This window comes from Neolamprologus brichardi, chromosome 2 (assembly GCF_056152115.1).
Source record: "Neolamprologus brichardi isolate AB-2024 chromosome 2, ASM5615211v1, whole genome shotgun sequence".
NCBI lineage: Eukaryota > Metazoa > Chordata > Actinopteri > Cichliformes > Cichlidae > Neolamprologus > Neolamprologus brichardi.
The window spans coordinates 17,203,023-17,223,304 of NC_142105.1; the positions used below are offsets into that span (position 1 = coordinate 17,203,023).

General features: G+C 40.2%; 1 protein-coding gene across 3 annotated transcripts in view; it reads left to right on the forward strand.

Annotated features, from left to right (window-relative positions):
- The first annotated feature begins 1,330 nt into the window (after positions 1-1,330).
- il1rapl2 (interleukin 1 receptor accessory protein-like 2) overlaps positions 1,331-20,282 on the forward strand; it is a 446,246-nt gene continuing 427,294 nt past the window's right edge. For all 3 annotated transcript variants that reach the window (XM_087847635.1, XM_035910998.2, XM_006781884.2), the window contains exon 1: positions 1,331-3,118. The gene's annotated coding sequence lies outside the window, so the exon portion shown is untranslated. The remainder of the gene's footprint in view (positions 3,119-20,282) is intronic.

Genomic DNA, 20,282 nt, shown 5'->3' on the forward strand with positions numbered 1-20,282 from the left:
TACATTTGTAACAGTTTCTCATTGTATATGTTGCCCCATGTTTTCTTTTTGAATGTGTCTCCTCTCTGTTTCACGTGCATTCTGTTGCCACATCCTGTTCACATTGTTTCTTTGCAAAAATCCTTTAACCAAAGACGGAGATGCCAGGACTTTTTTTAATGAGGGGGGTTAGTGGACACCAAAGCCAGTCTATTCATAATATGCGTATATTTAAAGGGACAGAAATGAAGAAAAATAAGCAGCTGACACATCCTTTGCTTTAAATTTCTAAATATTTTCAAAGTAAAGGTGTTGGTAAGTAGTAACTTAAACAGGTGAGGCATAAGGATCCAGAGACTCCTCCCCTCTCACCTCTGTAATTTCTGCCTAAGATCATGGGCCAATTAGCCCAGATATAGTTTCTGTTTTAACTGATATTGTTTCTCATAATTGAACTCGTGCTGTACCCTCTGGAAAAGCATTACAGATATGAAAAACACTACACCCCCCCCTCCCCCACCCGTATTTTAAAATAGAAGTGTAACAGTGTTTCCCCTCCTCAAATTAAAGCCTATACACCCTGTTTAAAAAAGAAAAAAAAATCTAATTCCTGATAATACTACTAAGCATCCTTCCTTCACCATTAAATGTTTTTCCCCTTTCGCCCCCTCAGATAATTTCCCTCAGTGGCCAAAAGGGGGCAACAATGTGGCACTGTTCACCCTCCTGACGCAACATAACCCCAGCAGCAACACTTGGCTATCCTCGCTGTCTCGTTCGCACGCACTCCCTCTGTTACGAGCCTCCCTTATATATTTGTTCTTCTGAAACTTTCTCTTTTTACCCCTTTGTGTTTTTCCCTCTAAAAATAAAGATCTGTAGCGTTAAAATGCTGGTAAGATGATATGAACACACCACCTCACAAACACTAAGAGGGAAATATAAAAAAAAACTAACTAACTACATAAAAAGTCCAGTTTAATGTAATAAAATCGCATCTGTGCACCTTCACCTCGTTTCTTTCTGTTCGCCACTCTGGCTGTGTTTGTGTGTCTGTGTAGTGCTGAAGGAACAGCGCCGTTCGCGTGGGGAGCGAGAGCAGCCCGGTGCCGTCTATCCCAGTCATTTCTATCAATGTCTCATCTCAACAACACAAACCCTCCGTGTTACCCACGACAGTAAACCAGCTGACATGGGCACGGGTTTAAACATCAGCACACGCAAAAACACAGAAACAAGAAGAAGGATATTCCTTTAATTTCTTTTTTTCTTGCCCAAAGCTCTCTCTCTCTCTCCCTCCCTCCCTCTCTCTCTCTCTCTCTCTCTGGCTTCTCTGCGCTCTCTTGTGGACTCTCTTAAGGCACTTTGGATAAAAGCCTCCGCGAGAAATGACAGATTTCATGTCTTTTATCTGCCTTTCTGTGGGCAGGTGGTAAAGTATCGGAGGGAAACGGATGAGCAGGGTAAGTATTTCTGGAAGAGAGGGGGAAAAGAGGCGCTGTTTCAGCCACCGATTAAAAAGTGGTGTTCCTCCTTTGTGGTTTAATCAGAGGAGCAGACACTTTCCTCCTTCCAGTCTCCTCTTCCTCTGGTCCCTTCATCGTTCTGCCCATTCTGTAGCTTAAAAAAGGGAGGAGATCCTGCTCCCCCTGTTCCTCCTCCCCATCTCCTCATTCCTCTTCATCGGGTTTGTGGACGACCCAGAAGAAGCGGCTAAAGACTTCGCGCTCTCCCCTCCTCTCCCTTTTCTCCCAGCGCTACGAGAAGGATTTCCAAAAGTCATTTCAAGTGGACTTTTTTGTGATTTTGGCAGCAAAGCACATTCCGGGATTGTGTCCAGGAAAGAAAAAAGGTTGGTTTAACACTCTGACCTGTAAGGGACACATTCCTGGAGAGGAAGAAAAGTAAGAAAAAGGGGGAAAGCAAAGAGGAGACAGCAGAGAAATGGAGAACACGCGCAAGCTATTATTTCCAAAAAGGTCTTTTGGGGAAAATTAGAGGAAAGCGGAAGCCTGTTCCTGAATTACTGCGCTGTAAGTAATCGATCGCTGATTTAGTATGGACTCATTGTTTTTATGAGCTGATAGATTGGCTGATTGACTTCTGGAGATTTTAACGGACAAACTTTGAGCTGTTGGAGTGGATGTGAGGAGAAAGGTGAACGGTCCACTGCAGCTTGATTCTCATGCCTCTCCAGCAGCCCCTCTGGATCTACTTATTGATGAATCGATATACTGACGATATCAACCCACAAAGCTGGAACCTGCAGATTATTACTTGGTCATTAAGGACACATTTCCTGTCATTCCCTTCAGCTGTCTTGCCATCAGTGAAACTTGGAATGAACCTTATATAAAGGAATTATACATGACTTTTAGAGAGATCATAAATCATAAAATATTAAGTACCTCAACATTTCTGTGGGCACACATTGACTGCTGCTGGCGCGTTAAATCCCCTGTAGAAATATTATAGGGACAGAGAAAAACCTCCACAAAGTGCAACACGGACGAACATAAAGGCGTTATTTCTACTACAGCGCCACAGTATGAATATTGTAAGAATTTAATAGAGATTATTTGAGTGCCAGCGCTTCTCGGGATTCCAGTTTGGAGATTGGAAGTTATTTTTGGCTGCGCAAAGTAGAGCGACTCTTCCACACCATTGCCCGGACAGAGTCAGAGAAAAGACTGAACACAGAGGTCTGTACCTGCTTTTTCTTTGTCTTCCATCCCGTCCTGGAAGAAAGGAGCGGGATAGACGGAGAGCGGAGGAGAGGAAAGGAAAGCTAGAGAGAAAGAGAGAGGGAGAGCGGGGGAGATGCCTAACTGCGGTTAATTGGAGGAGACTTTATCCTACCAACATCTCGGAGAAAGAAGGAGAGAAGAGGAAAAGGGATTTTATTCCTTTTTATAGCCAGAGAGGCTGTCTGTCTGAGGGTCTACATCTCATTTTTGGGGGGCAGAGGAGAGAAGAAAACAACCTTCTTCGGCTGCTTATTTACGCTTATATCGTCCCGTCACTTTGGAGAGGAGGAAAGAAAAGAGAGCCAGTGCTGGGATTATTTTTTTTAACATTTGTGTCTGGTCAAGATTCCGTTATCTGCTTGGATTCAGGATTAGTTCCTCTGAAACACCAGGTAAGAGGATGTCACGCTCCGATTTAACGCGTATGTGCGCGTGATGAGTGCGGGCGATGAGTTTACTTCTCGTGCTGAGTGTGTGTGTGTGCGCGCGCGCGCCGAGTGTACGAGATAGCGAGAGAGCAGGGAGTGCGCCTGATCCTCGTGTGTGTGTTTGTCAGAGGTGAGAGACTCAGGTGAAGAAGAGCATTTTTACGCGCGAGGAAAGAACACGGGTGTCGTTTATTTAGGACGTGCGTCCATTCGTTAGTTACAACCGTTTTGATTGGATACAAATTCAGGCTTTGATACTTTGATTGGACAGTTTTGGTTTTTAAACTCACTGCAAGGCCAACAGGCTGCCTGCTATTCATGCATCAGCGTACACGTGGGCGGATAAAATAACACGAGTCTGCTAAAAGCTGGACATCGCGGGTGAATCGCATTTCCTCCAGGGAAGCTCAAGGACTCTCAGCCAGAGTTGTAGTGCGATATAAAGAGTCGGCATCCACGCAGGAAATATTGTTCATTCTGAACTCACATCCGTGTCTCTGAGGTTGCAGGGACTCAGCGGTCTCTTTGCGGTCGTTATTCTGCGTCGCTTGTCTCCTTCTTTGCTATTCCTTCCCACCTCAGTCTTGTTGCACACGCGCTTGTCATTTGTGTCCTTTTCTTTGTATGTTTGCGTGACCTGGCAGTTTGTCTCGCTCTGGTCCCTTTGGGGTCATTTTTTATGTCTTATGATTTTTAAGTTTTGCATCTTGTTGTGTCTCTCTGGTTATTTCACTTCTTTAGCAGCTCCAGTACTTGTTTCTGAAGTCCTAGTTTATTTACCTTCTGTTGCTTCTGCTCAGGTATACTCATCATATGCTCTTAACAAATACAGGCATTAAAACAAACAAACAAAAAAATACTGGATATGCTCCAAAATGTCTCCTCGGCTGCGTGGGACGATGCATCTATGGGTGAAAGAGTGTCGTTTAGGTTCCACTGTATAATTTTCCCATTTGTTCAAGTCTTCCCAAACACAGACGACCGTTTGTCTGAGTGTTTTACAGCCAAGCAGGTGCTCTCTCACTCCCTATTCCCTCTCTCTCTCTCTCTGTGAGGATGAACAGAGAAAGAGAGACTGTGTGCGTGTGCGTGTGTGTAAGTGTATGTAAAAAGGATGTGTAGTGCTAGAAGGCAGTGACAGAAAGTGAGTTTATAGTTTTAACACTTTGTGTGAGAGGAAAAAGGAAGAACAGATGTGTATTCAAATTGTGCATGTGAGTGCATTACAATGCACCAGCAGGATACACACACACACACACGTGCGCGCACACACACGGGGTGGGATGTGGGGAGTTGAATTATATTGGGCGTTTAGCAATAAGGTGCGCATCAATCGTCAGAATGGACGGAGGCCGTGCACCCACCAGAAACTGCAGGTGTGTGCGCGCTGATTTATTGTGTGAAGCTGATGTCATATAGATCTGATCAGCAGGTAGATGAACCGGCGGCAGGACGACTCTGTCACACTGACCAGCATCAGCCATCTATTACAAAGATGGAGAAGGGGGTGGGAGTAATTTACAGCAGGGGCGCAGAGATGGGAGATTGAAGGTAGTGGAGAAACATCGGGGCAACAGAAGAGCAGTGGTGAGAGCGTTCAGATCCATTACAGCGATGTGTCAGAACAGTCCTGCAAGCGAAGCTGTCAAAGTAAAAGAACTCATTATGCAGTAAATGGCCCTCGTGATTATTAATGTTAGTAATGTTATTGAGACTTTTCTCTTGTGATATTTTAGATTATTTGAGCCGTGTAACCCTCAAACTGTTCCAGCTGCAACAACAACTACCCTGTCCCTGCACACTTTCACTCTGTTTGTGTGTTGGTGTGGAGCCTCTGACACATTAAGTGGTATTCCAAACCATCTTGCATTAAGTGGACGTAACTTGGCCTTAATAGATCCATCCAATGGTAGCAGAATAAATGCTGATTGGAGTATTATGTTTCCATCAGAGAAAGGTGAAAACATAATAAAAAGTCCCATATTTTGCATCTCACTCAACGCCTGACTGTGCTCAGTCTACTTGGCCTGTCGTAGAAAATACCCTTAAAAAGTTGGAAGTGTGTAGACATGCCCAAAGCTGGAAGGTATTTATAAAGATTTTCATCACATGTAAATTTTCCGTCTGAATAAAACATTCCCACATTTGGCAACAGCTTCACAGCTGTAAAGCCGAACGACCGTGGGCTATATGGATTAGAAAGACTTGGGAGAATTTTCAAAAGCATCATGTATCCTTATCCTCATCAGTAGGTCACAGCCCGATTAGAGAAACTTTCTGCTTTGTTTTCATCTCACCATAACTGCAAACTGGAGATACTGGAAAAAATATAAGTCAGAAATTGATTTATTTGAACCTGTTGAGTCCAATTAAACTGCAACTTTACCAAGTTTGACACCAAACAATGCTGGATACATTTGAAATATGTAAATGTTGAACCGCACACTTCTATGTACATGCGTAAAAATGATCAAGATACCTGAAAAGTGCGCTTTTCTGCGACGCTTCAGTCAGTGCGTTTAGCTGCCCTCAGATTCTGGAGACAGCAATGAGAGAAAACTTAGACACAGAAAAGAGAAAAAAAGGATGAAACTAAAGATCAGTAGCAAGAAGAACAACGTGCTCACAGCGGGCGGAACCACGGAAAGTTGGAAGAGGAGCAGAAAAGAGGGGCGATGAGGAAGAAGGGGAGAGGAGGAGTATAGCGCAGAGGGAATTGCTGCTGTTTCTTCCATTATAATTGTTTCGAGGCAAAGCTAATTCAGTTCAGCACCTGATATATATGGAATCCTTGTTAAAACGATGCAATAAACTGTACAAACTGAAAAAAGTCTTTTAACATCAACATTGAGCTATAATAGCTCTGCACTTACAAAAAAAGAAAAATTTTGCCATAAGGGACAAAATGATTTGCGAAAGAGCTGAGGAGGAAGGAGACTCGTACAAGGAGGGAAGAGGAGATAAAGTGAAATAAGAAGAGAGAACAGATTTAAAGACATGAAGCAAGAAGAGAAGAGAGAAAGAGAGAGAGAGTCATAAATTGTGGAGGGGATGATGAGGCACGAAGAGATGCTGGAAATATATGGGAGGAGGAAGATTGGCTGGAACGACAGCGGGATGAATGAGAGCGAGTGTGAGACAGATATACAGAGGATGATGTTGAGGACACTATATATTCTATGCTATACATTTATGCATTATATTCTCAGATTTAAGTTGGAAAAGATGTTGATTTCAAACTTCATAACTTCTTTCCAGGCACTTTCCTAAACAGCAGGGAGGAAGGATTTCCTTTAAGACAAAGACAGACTCGCCTGTGTTACTTACCATCGCTTTAGGCCTGTTGTCCCGCTGTGAAGCATTAGATTCTCTAACATAAACAAAAGTCACCTCAAGTTATTGCTGTGGGAGCACTACAGTGCAAAAATGAAAACTCACAACATGCGTTGAAGGTTAAGACATTTTTTATACTAGAATATCCACTTTTTTATATATTTGTACACACCTGATGATTCCATGCCTGTTTTTATATCTGTGTTTAATCACTAACCTGGGGACGTGGAAACATTTATTGTCTGATTTAAAACCGGAAAACGTGATCTTTCCCCAACCTTAAGCAAAGGTCTTGTGCTGCCTGAACCTACATGTGAACCCAGCCTTGGGTGTCAGCCGGGCAGTTTGAACACAAGTGTTACCTCTGCAATTACACAACATTTAAAGATAACTTGGAAAGGCACTATATAGAAATGCCTTTTATTTTTACAGGCAAGCTTGGTATACAGCATATTGTAGATGCTGGATTTATTACATCTTAATCAGGCAGTTTCAAATAAGTAAAATTCTCCTTTATGAGGGAGACTCGAGAACAAGAAACAAAACATTTTAGGACAGTTTAGAGTCCTCACCATTTGTATGTGTAGACTACATCAAGCCACTTCTAGCAAGCTTTGTATGTACATATGAAATATGTAAAGTTAGGGTTTTACTGGATCTTTTTTTTTATTAATAGAATTAATATACAAACAAAATGCACCATATATTACACATTCAGAGAATAAACATTCCTTACATATTAGCAACTTTCGTACATAGGAAAAAGAAAATATAAAGATGGGGTCACATGATTTAACAGATTAACTCACTAAATCAAAATCTTCCACAAAGGAAACAAAAAAAGCAGCCTTTTTCTTTTTAACTAAAGTCAAAGATTTAACCAACAGGTTTAAGTTGTTTTTCCAGTAAGCTAGTGTTGGTTTGGTCTTAAAAAAACGACATTTATATATAAATTGCTTGCACAAGATTAATAACACATTAACACCATAATTAGCTTTCTTTTCTTTCAAAAACACTTCAAACATTATCATATTTAAGGTAAATGGGGTAATTTTAATCCCACAGTTTTACTGGATCTTGAATTTCATTTTCAAGATTTAAATGGGAGATGCAATGCTTTAGAAGCTTGAGCAGAGACGTTTTATATGTGAATACTGTTAGAGTTCTTCTTGACTGTAAAGCCTGTTCATATAGAGAACTGTGGGGGTTTTGTGCACAATGCAGGGCAACCTTTATAACTCTCTACACAAAGCCTAGCTTAAGTGTACAATATAAATGTTAAATGAAAGTCTGCTGCATATATACTTCTAAGACATTGTGTGTGCTGGTCAGCTTTAATTGCAGGAAAGGCACAGGCACATATGCAGCATACCATGAACCCGCTCTTTTCTGTATTCAGAACTAGTGTGGGATTAGGGAGCGCTAGCTGAAAGGTGTTTAAATGAGAATGAGTGTGAGCCAGGGCCTTGGCTGGGTTTGGGTGAGCTGGACCTACTGCTGCGGATGACGTTTCCAGTGTGAAGAATGAAATTTAGATTTCAGCAATTAAAAGTTGATGTTTATTCATGTGTAACATGTACGCAATGATGAAGTCTTCTAATCCAGAAAGGTCCCAGTACAAGAACCAGGCTATATCAGTTACTAATATGCAACTCACTGAAAAGGCTGTGACTTGAACAGGTATAGCATTGTAGCATATAGCATAGTATAGAAGCTTCTTGGAGGTAAGAAGGTTTAGAAACTTCTGAAAAACACTTGTTATCAGGTTGATTAATCAGGTTGCTAACTCGTCGTTTAGCTCTCACACCTTGACCTTTCGTGGGAACGCAGCTACACCTAAGAATGTTCACTTTTGACCTTAAAGTTGTGAATTTAGGATGCTCAACCTCTTCAGGGGGGAATTAGAAATCAGTCAAAGACTTATAGGGTTCATCTAAAATCGAATTATTTGTTTAACTCTTCTTTCTCTTTACCCGCTTCACGGAGCTTGGTTTATTTGGAGCTCTGCTCTTCTCCCTCTGGATTTGTGTCTTCTGTTTTACATCGAACCCTCTTATCAGTCGTATGCCGCATGGCATGTGCGATATTATTATGACTTGTGTATTGCAACATTTCAAAGAGCAGCTTTGATCAAAGTATTGTCATACAATGTGGGAATCCTTATTCTTCAGTGAAAATCCGGCATAACTTAATCTCATGCAAGATAAAATGATCAAGGAGCCTATTTTGTGTCATATGAAAGAACTCGTTCAGTGGCAAGAAGCAGTTATACATCAGACTCGTGGTTAATTCTTTATTTAATATATGAAAAACATTAGGACACTTTTTTGCGATAAAAGAAGTGGAAACTCCCATATAGCATGTGTATACTTGCATATTCTGTGTATTGCAGTTCTACTTAAAAATAACTCACCTTTTCTGAGTTTTGTAATGTTTTTTCAGAGACAGCCATCTTGTCTAAATAAAATGCTTTTGGATTGTATTTTTAATAAGACAAGAAAACTCAGGGATTCCATCTTTAATCTGCAGTGGTCATCTCCACTGCCTGAATGATCAGACTTAGGCTACGTTCACTCTGCAGGTCTTAATGCTCAATTCCGATTTTTGGATCAAATCCGATTTTTTTGTCTGCTTGTTCACACTACAAATAAAATGTGACAGCAAACGTGTTCTAGTGTGTGAACGCTCAAAGCGGCCCGCATGCGTAAAAGAAGACGTCACACACAACACGCTCTGTTTAGACCCAGAGCAAACAGTATTGTTTGACTGATGGCCTTAATATAAAGACTTCGGACTTTACGTTTCCCAATTTTGCTTTAAGTTATTAAGTTATTTTGTTATTTACATTTGGCCTAATAATTGTTTTTATGTTTTAGAGAGGAGCGGTGCTTCAAAGGATAGTTGCAGATTTCTGTCAGAATCTGCAAATTATACAGTACAAATAAAATGTTCATGTTTCTCCAACGTTGTCTTCCCAACAGTTTCACTGGCTGGCCAGGAAGCGTTCACGATGTCTTCTCCGGCGCTGATAATTGGCATCTGTCTTGTGTCAGTGACGTAAAAGACGGATTTAATGCGACACGACCGTTCACACAGCAGTCGCTTTCTAAAACATCAGATATGTATTGGATTCAGTACCACATACGAAAGTGTCCCAGATAGGATTTGAAAATATCGGATTTGTGCCGTTCACACTGTCATACCATGATCGGATATGGGTCGCATAGGGTCAAAAAAATCGGATTTGATGCGCTTTCGCCTGCAGTGTGAACGTAGCCTAAAAGAACATTTCAACATATGAGTTACATTTTTCTGCTGTATAAAAAGAGTGATTGAAACTTTCAGGGTATCCCAAATGAAGGGTTTACAGATTTGAGTAATATTCTATTTGCAGAAATGTTTGACAAGGAGATCAATGCTACTCTCATATGTCTAAATATAAAGCTCACTTTAGAATATTTGCAAGGTTAATTTAGCTAATATGAAAGTGAAAGAAAACGGCTGGACCACTTTGTCCAAAGACCAAAAATACATATGTAGCTATAATAACAGGAAATGTAAGTTTTCCAGCACACAGCTGAGTTATCAATAAGACACAGCAGCTAAGAGAAACAAGAAGTGTACTTATTAGGGGATTTTATTCTGGCACATGAATTCTTTCATCAATGGATGTTTAGATGCGATGAGATGCAGTGTTGGGAAGGTTACTTTTAAAATGTATTCCATTACAGAATACAGAATACATGCCCCAAAATGTATTCTGTAACGTATTCCGTTACGTTACTCAACGAGAGTAACGTATTCTGAATACTTTGGATTACTTAATATATTATCATGCTGTTTACAACTACATGAATGTGATTTATTACTGTTACTGAAGGTCCGCGGCTCCGAACCGTAGTAAATGGACCTCTGGCTAATACGGTGGGTTCTGTGTCGGGCTCGTAGCCGAAAAATAGCTTTACTTTGTTGTCTGGGTCAACTTTGCTAGCGAGAGACAGAGAGAGGCGTTGAAAGGCTGCTCCAACGGAACTTATTGTTTCGGAGGAAAACACGAACACGGTGTACAGTCGAGTCTTAATAGCTTACTTACAACTGGGCTCGTCAGGCACTCTTCTTGGCTGCAGTGGTTATTATTATATTTACATGCTTCCAGCTCCCGTTTTTGCTCGATGACAGCTCGTACTTTTCCTTTTTCTCCCTCCCTCGCTCACAGACACATAACGTGTATGGCAGTCCATTCTCCCTGCAGCACGGACTACACTGCCTATGATGCTACATTCTTTAGAGCTATACCGGTAGCATTCTGCCTATTAGCTTAGCACAACAACAACAGGCGCTTTCTCACCCAGGAAACACGCAGAGAGAGAGCGTCACCCTGTAACCATGGCAACCGTAACGCTGCCCCCTGGAACAACAGACCGTAGCTGTCAAACAAAACCCAAACAGTCCTGACCCGCCACAATATGAAACAGGGAACTACCGCCATGTAATCCATTTATTTCAACAAAGTAACTGTATTCTAAATACCACCCTTTTAAACGGTAACTGTAACGGAATACAGTTACTCATATTTTGTATTTTAAATACGTAACGGCGGTACATGTATTCCGTTACTCCCCAACACTGATGAGATGGGATGGGGCGGGGGGGTAGGTGGGTTGTATTCTGGTTAACAGCTTGGAAGTAATCTCAGTGTCCTGTTCAGAGATGCACTAATATTTTAGAATCCAGTCATTGACTATTTACCAAAGAGATTCCTCTCTGTCCTCAACATATTTTCAACCAACAGATAATACTGGATCATCATATGGATTTGCTGTACTACTCAAATATGCAGCTGATACTGTATGTGTTTTTATTTAAAATTCATGGCATTTGCTCCTAAATTAGCTAACATCTCTCATCTCTAAAAAAAATGTATCTACTTCGTGGAGTTTGATGTGTTTGTTGTTGTTGAAAGATAGATTAGTTTCTGCACAGAGGGTTTGTAACTTTTTCTAGGGTTCTTTAAAAATGTAAAATGTTTCTGTGTCTTTACTCTGGCCTGGCATGTTAGCCAACTCTACAGTGATGAGCGGGTAGAAGAGAGAGACACTGCTGTAATTTTGCTGTTGCTAGTTTGCTCTGGTTTTGCCTTTTCCCTGGCAAACATCATTCAAATCAAACAGCTAAATAAAACTGATAGACTAGAATAGTTCTTCAAAAGTTCAAACTGTGGGTGTGTCTTTATGCTAGCCTAGTTTGCTAGCCAGCAATCTTTAGTGCTTGGACCAGCTCTGCAGTGAGACGTAGGAGAAACACCTCATCTCAGACGGCACAAGTAAACACCAACTTACATAGCACCACCGAGTTTCTGCCATAGTCCCCTACTCTAAAGTCTATTTGCATGTAACCCATGTAAACCCAGTTTCTAATGAGCTACCACAGAGCCCATCCTTACAGCGGGAATAATGATGCATTTCTGCAAACCGAGTTATCAGTAAAATCTGCTTCAGAAACAGGAACGTCACAGCTTCAGGATTATTACACCCACCACCAGAGATGGAAGGCGCTAAGTATTAAAGTATTAAAGAGGACTCCAGCTACATAGCACATGGTCTGTTCTCATTTCTTTTCTTAGGAAAACACCTACAGAGCATCAGACCTAAGACTAGCCACCTCAAAGTTTTTACCCCCAGGCAGGAGCATTTTACATAACCCATCCTCTCTCTATATATCTATGTATCCCCTACAAATGTTTTTATCTACTTCTGCTGCTGTAGCTCATCTGCCTCCAGGTTTAACAATACATACCTCGACTGGTTACTTAGTAGTTATTTGAGTTACTATTGACTTACTTTTAGATCAAAACAGTCTGGCCATTCTTATCTAACCTCTGACATCAACTCAGAGAACTGCTGCTCTCTGGATATTCTCTGTTTTTCCAACCGTTCTCTGTAAACCCTAGAAATGGTTGTGGAGCAACCAGCCACATTCAAATTTGCCTATTTTTTCTTTCTTCCCAAACGTAATGCTCGGGTTGAGCTTCAGCAGGCCACTTTGACAATGTTAACATGACTAAATGCATTGGGTTGCTGCCATGTGATTGGCTGATTAGACATTTGCTTTAACAAGTTTTTTAAGCAAAGTTAAGTTCAATTCTGAAAATTTCAGCAAATGTTTTAAAGAAGTAAAAAACTCTTCCTATATCAGACAAATATCTAATAGCCAGAATATCCATCTGACTCTGAAGTACTTTCATGCCATGCCAAAGTACTATTTATCCCAGAACAACATGGTCATAGCCTTGGGCAGGTCAGAAACCAGCAAGCACTGGTCATTTGAAATATCCCTGTTTCAGCGCACAGCTTGATAGCAATCGACAACAGCTTGACAGCTGTGTTGATCCTACCCATGGTGCTAATGGCTAATTGTTAGTCTTCCCACTGTGTTTATTAGACCATTTTTTTTAAGTTCGAACACACTGTTTCAGAGAAATTATTGGAGTGGGTAGATTTCAAGTGTGGATCCAGGCAAGCGCTGGCAAACTACTCTACACTTCTGCTGTATTTAAGATGTAACAATTTGCTGCTCATCAGGCCTTTTAGTTCATTAGACATATTTTTTTCACATTTGTCTTTAAATAATAAATGTGCAATATCAATTTAAACCTACTTTATGTGTTTCCTCATTAATTTGTAAATTTATACAGCGAGGTCCTCCAAAATCTAATCAGATCATTTCTCCACCTGTGGTGTAACTTTAAGATATCATCCGTACAGAATCACAGATGCCAGCATGATGCATGATGGTTCACTTCCCATGTGCCACGCGAGGAGGGTTTGGGTGAGGTTAAATTGAACTTCTCCTCATTCCGGCTTTCAGAGAGGAGTCAACCTCTGCCCATAGGGACAAACTGCAAAACATTCAGACTAAGCTCTCAAAGCTGCCCCCTCTAGCACTACATCCACTTCTGCTACTATGAATAATAGTAAAGCACATTGTTATGAAAGGTCAGCTCTGGAGGTCAGCCTCAGCTCAGACTGGCGCCCTACAGTTGATAAAGATTCGGTGACTCAGAGTCTTACTCATCATCGACAGGGTGGGGGCCTGCTGACGTGAAGGTTTAAATCAAGATGATCCAGTTGAATGTTGGTGTGCTCTACGTGATGACCTCAAAGTGCTGTTGAAGTGAGAGCGCTGACTTTCACTAACTAACCTCAGCAGAAAGACTGACATAGATATTTGTTGGGCAACGTACGTTCTGTCCATCAGGGTTAGAAAGCAGAAATACCATTTGCTGGTGTAGAAAGTTGAGTGTTTCCAGAAAGTACACACAGTTATTAACTCTCTTTGTGGAAGACATTTTGGTCACCGGCCTCTTTCTGGCACGGAGTCACTTGATAAAAGAGGCATTATGCTTTAATGAGACTGGATCCCAGAGTGAGACTGCATTTTTCTTCTTTGTCCTAAGTGGAGAAAAAAAAGTTGAAGACACCTTGGCACCAGAGCAACAGCAGAGTATTTTTTTTTGCTGCTGGGCTGTTTCACGTTACATTTGTTCTGGTAGAAGATAAACGACATCCTGTATTTAAACCCCTCTGTCTAAACAAGCAATAGACTTTAACTGTAAATGATCAGTATAAAGGAGATTTAGTTGTCACAATGAGTACCGTATAAGCTTTCCATTTTTTTTTGTGTGTACGTGTTGACGAGTTTATAGTTAAGCCTTAAATGTACAATCCCAAGCAAGCAGCAAGTGCTTTAGAAATCACGAAATAAATGTAGGGAATTCTAAGAAACTCCATGTATGGCTTAAAGGCATTTACTCTAAAGAACTGGGACACAAATTATTGTTTTTATTCACGTTACATCATTCCATATCCCTATTTCTTGGAGAGAAATAGGGATATGGTTAAATAGGGTTTCTGTAGAAATAGAAAGTGTGTGTGTGTGTGTTCACTTCATGAATTTCTAATGTTTCTCTTCTGTGTAAATGAAAAGAGATCCATTGGGGTTAAACAGAGCTGATTACACAAAACCCTAATCTGCAATAATAATTAATTCAATGTTTGTTTGCTGTGTGTGTGTGTTCACTGAATGATGGTGATGATGTTGGTGGGCTTGTAGTGGTAAAGCATCCAGAGGTAAATCTGCTAGCCGGTCTGGGTTGTAGACGCCCCTCCCTACAAATAAAGCCACAGGTTTTGGCTGAATAGTCAAAAACACGACATCATTCTTAAACACAGTCTTGACCCTATAGCAAATGTCAGTGAAAGATCTAAAGGAGAATTCATTAGGAGTTAGGAAACGACAATCACAACTGAATCTAACTGCACTTAGATAATCTGTCCTGTAGAAGTGGATAACCATGTCAGAAGTATTTAATGAAAGAATGAAAACTGTTAGTGAAATTATTGCTCACCCACCTGTTTAGTTATATTTTCTCCCAACATTTTGATGGGAGCCAGATATTTTCTTTTTTAAAGCCTGAACCATGAAAAAAATTGCCAAAAAATTCAAAGAGTTTTAAAAAATAGTTTTTATTGAACCTTCTGACAAAGAAAAAAAGTTGTTTGCTATATCAGGCATTTTTTTTATTCTTAAAAATGTGTGATTTACAATTTATTTTGGTTGTTCAGGGAGACTAAAAATCACACTGATGATGTAGAAGTCTCGAAAAGTCATGTATTGAATATGATATGCTTGGTTTTAAAGGGTGAAGGCTTTCAGCACTCATGATGATGATGATAGTGTGTAATATCGTTTTCCAACAAACAGGCACATTGTCATAAACTTAATTAATCCAGAGTGGACGCAAGATTACTCCTGAAGACAGTGGCCAGGATGGACATCGGCATTCTACCCAGTCACGTTTTATGTATGTTGCTAGAGTACATAGTGCACCTCATAAGTTACTTTTAGTTATAGATCACAAATAGCTCTTTCAAACTGTTTATGATTATCTGATATTTCTACATGTACATTTTCATTAGGCCTTTGTCCTTCTCCACCACTGCTCTCATTTCCACACCATCCTCCTCAAACCTCATCTCCTGAAATGAAGTCAGGGCTCTAACACATGAAAACGTGCATAAACATGCTTATTTATTCACAACAATGTCGCACTTGACTGACAACACATCAGTTAAACAACAACAACAGCTGGTTACAAGCTAATGTTAGGCTTGAAAGTTCTAAAAATCCACTGTTAAATGACATTCTCACATCATGAGAGCTGTTTTTGCTGTGTGTCCCACAGTGTTAGATAAATTTCGAAGATGATTTTATTAATGCCAGCTAACAGCAGCTATCAGCGCCAAAGTTTTACAGCCTCCTGTAAACTCCTCCTACTCCTAGAGAGTAAATAGAAGTGGACGCCCAGTATGCACAATTATTAGGCAAAAGAGTATTTTGGCCATATCATAATTTTTATGCATATTTTCCAACTTCAAGCTGTATAAACTTGAGTGCTTATTGGATTTAAGCATATCAGGTGATGTGTATTTGCATGATGAATGAGGGTGTGGCCTAAGGAGATCAACACTCCATATATACTCTCTTCCTCAGGCAAAATGTTATTGAAAAGAAGGGTTTGCTATATTGGTCACTGATGTCAGAAATGTTAATATGTACATTATGAGTATTTTTTATTATTCTCATTTTCACAGATGAAAATAAACTAGTGAGATGGGAAAATGTTCGTTTTTTCAGTTTGTTGCATAAAACCTCTGCACATTAATAGTTGCCTAATAATTGTCCTCATATATATATTCTCTTAAGAAAGACAAAACCTCACTTTTACTTTCCTAAACATTCAGGTTTAGGTTCATTAACATGTTGGATTGACCGAGAGCACTGGAGTTGTTCAATAATAAAATTAATCCTCAAAAATACAACTTGATTAGTATTTTTGAGGATTACACTGTGTACACAAATAATTGTGCACACAGTGTATGGACACCCAAGTTAAACAGCAGACTGGCAGCCTACAGTCACTACAGGGGAATGGCAGCCACAGCTGTTTGTCCTACAGGAGCCACCATAGCTAGGACTGAATTGGGAGGGGTAAACAGAATTTAGTTGACCACAGTCTACAATCTGTTGACATATAGTGGTGATTTTACACTGTAATTTATCATTTATGATGATGTACATAAGTTATCTTATGATGATCATTTAATTTCATGGCCAGTAATATGGTGCACTGCTCTGATTTATAGCATTACCTCCTTTCACCAAGCATGATCTATTGTATCCTGTATGCTATTGGAGGTAATTTGCATTTAAATTCAATTAGATTCAAACAGCCCTTATCAAGGTTGCCTCTCGGATAATTCTGAGTCAATTCACTTACTTAGTAAGGAAGGTAAATATCACTGAGGTGTTGATCAAATATGACAATCTTACCAGAACCATAGTAAAAGTGAGCTCCACTCAATAACGAATGGTTGGTGTGATGCACGCCACCATCACAGCATTCACAGGAACATTATACAGAGAGCTGAAGATTGAAAAGGTGTTAAAAACAAGGACATTCAGCACTGGTAAATTTATCTTGTGAGTTAAATGCGTTTGGCTAATTTGGTAGTTTTTAAGGTCAATGATCTGCATTGATTTTATAATTCATTTTATAATTGTGCAATAAGATGACCTAACCCAATCCTTTTTTGTACATTTAAATGCCTGCACATTTGTTAAAACTAGTGACAACTTTCTGTATAACTGTATTTGAGTGAGCTGACTGCCATAATAAACAGATGAACTTATTTTAAAGGGAAACACATCACTTTTACGAAGATCACTTTGAAGACTGGAGGTTATGTTGACACAATTCTACAAGTGTTCACTGCTTTTCTCACCCTTCTACCTCTGCTCTATTTTATCTTTGCTGTCAGCATCATCTTCTCCCCCTCAGTCAGTATTTCTACCATTCACTTGCCTGCACCCTGGTACATGTCAAATCTCTGAGTTCAGCTGAATCTGAATGCTGTATATGGGTTGTAAATGCTGCATATGTAAGTGAAATAATATTAAAAATATAAAGGATAGGAAATGGAACTATTTCATAGCCCTTTCATCCCTTTATGTGTTATTTAATTTGCCTTATCATCTAGACCCTCACTCCTCCTCCTCCTCCTCCTTCTTCTCACTGTGACTCTCCAGTTCAGCCTTCAGCACATCTACTAGTGTGTGTAGCCTCCCCTTAGTTGACTTAACATGGTCTGACAGGCCAATCCCTATGGATTCTGATCAAATAGAGGAATAGTGTACACAGCAGCAACAGTGCAGCTCCAGCCTGCTAAAGCAGCAGCCATAATATGGCAAAGATCAGCGTCGGGCAGAACTGATTCGACATGTTTATCTGCTGATTCTACTTTGCTGCACACGCAATTTTAAAGGCTGTTATTAAGCTCATGGCATCTGTTTGAGCACACTGCAGAGCTTTCCTTGGTCTCCAGTCAATTACTGTACTTTACATATTTTACCTGTGCTTCAGATGTTTGACACTGCTGTCATTCATGTTCCAGCAATTTGCAGAATTTATTGGTGCTTGAACTTTCATGCAGAAAGTGTAATCGCTCAACTAGTGTGTTAAGCTTAATGCAGCTGTAAGTGAATGGTGCAGTCAAAGGTGTCCGGGCATAGGAGAGCTCCAACTTGTTGATATAGCTACTACTGCATACGGCTCTGTGAGATGAAATACAGGGAAATGTGTTATTTTAAGAATTTAAAGACGATCTCATCCTTTCCCAAATTCTTAGCCTTAACCTCACCATTTCCCTACCACTACTGCTTCTATAAGTAAAATCACATAGTTTTGTGATAATGTAAAAAATAGAAATAAATACAGTCTGTATTAATTTCTATTTACTGATAAATACCATGCAGCACGGTGGCACGGTGGTTAGCACTGTTGCCGCACAGCAAGAAGGTCCTGAGTTCAGTTCCACCATCAGGCCGGGGGCTTTCTGTGTGGAGTTTGCATGTTCTCCCTGTGTTTGTGTGGGTTCCCTCCGGGTACTCCGGCTTCCTCCCACAGTCCAAAGACATGCAGTTGGTGGGGATAGGTTAATTGATTAATCCAAATTGCCATAGGTGTGAATATGAGTGTGAATGGTTGTCTGTCCCTGTGTGTTGGCCCTGCGACAGACTGGCGACCTGTCCAGGGTGTACCCCGCCTCTCGCCCTGTGACAGCTGGGATAGGCTCCAGCGCCCCCCGCGACCCTGAAAAAGGATAAGCGGAAGTGAATGGATGGATGGATAAATACAGTCCTTGCTGGATGTGTACAGCAAACAGACAGTTAAAAATAATTTAGCCAAAAATAATATATAAAAATGTTAAAAAAAAAAAAAAGTAAAATATTGAAAAGTTACAAAATAGCTTACAATGTAGCAAATCAATGTTGCCTTGTAATTTGTTATAGTGGCTCAGTGGTGCAGTCGTTTACATATTTGCCCATCAAGCAAAATGTCTCTGGTTAGATTCCTTTGCATCAGGAAGGACGCAAAAGAATCAAAGTGTTTTTTTGTTTGTTTGTTTGTTTGTTTTTTAACCAAACTATAGCCCTGTTAAACAGCTTATACTTGTTTTCAAATATCATTTATATATAATGTTTTACTGCCCTAGAAAAGACATCCATCTGTGCTTCTAACATCAGAATAAATCACTGCAGATGCTGGCTGCACAGTCCTGTGTTTTCTGGACTAACTTGAGGGCTTTTTAAAAGTGTGCTGAAGTAATATAGCCTTGGGATGAACTCTTCCCAGTGACTAATGCTGTCATGTAGTGGGAGGGTGGAGGTGATTGAATTGTGAAAGTGTCTCAAACCAAATTTATTTGAAAGTGGATTTTCTCACTGTGAGCTTTTCTATAATTTTATGTAAAATGTTGTAAAATGGGCTAAAATGTGCAGCACCACAGATGTGGGCTCTGCTTCCTCGCAAGTGAAGGACAGTAAGTTATCCGAGTTTTTACGCCCTGGTTTCACTGGTTGGAATACAAAGCCAACCCTGTTTTAGAATCTGACATGAATCATGTTTTCTAAAGAAACCACTGTACATTCAAAAATCCCAAATGAAGACCGGCCTCTGGTGTTCTTATCTTTTAGCAGCTGAACTGGTTGCTTTAAGCATGATGGGCTGCACAACTTCAGCTGTCTTCTCATCCTGCACCAACAGCGGTTTTCATGTGCTGATAATGATGATCACCTGGATTGAACCGGGCTAAGTTAGCATGTGAACCTTAGACAAGGTTAAATATATACTTCTTAGCAGTTTCAAACGAAAGTGTCAAGGCCTGGCTGTGATCAAAGAGAGCTACAACTAAATTTAAATCAACAGGGATTATAGATGGCACAGCCAGTTTGAAAAGCTTCAAATCAACAGTGGAGCAATTGAAGCTAACAGGCACGACACAGTCACAGCCTGCTAAGTGCCAGCATTGGTACATTTACTTCAAGACCCACATTTAACTTTATCATTGCATTTGGATGCAGGTTCTCAGGTTTTTATTTGATTTTTTATTTAGTTTAGACAGCTTATTTACATATTAGCTACTGTAGATATATAGAAAATCTTTAAAATTCCTACATATTTTATCCTCACAACGATTCACAAGATGTTCAGTAGAGTACTAGCCTGAGTATAAATGTGGACGAGTGCATGCAGACTTTAAAACGACAGGTTAACCTTGCTGTCCTCTGGGACTCTTGGTTTTCATTCCCCTCAGCTTACCAGAAAATAGAAACGGAGGATGTGCACCAGCGAAAATAACAAACAATGGATGCTTCTTCCATCCCCAAGTGTCCT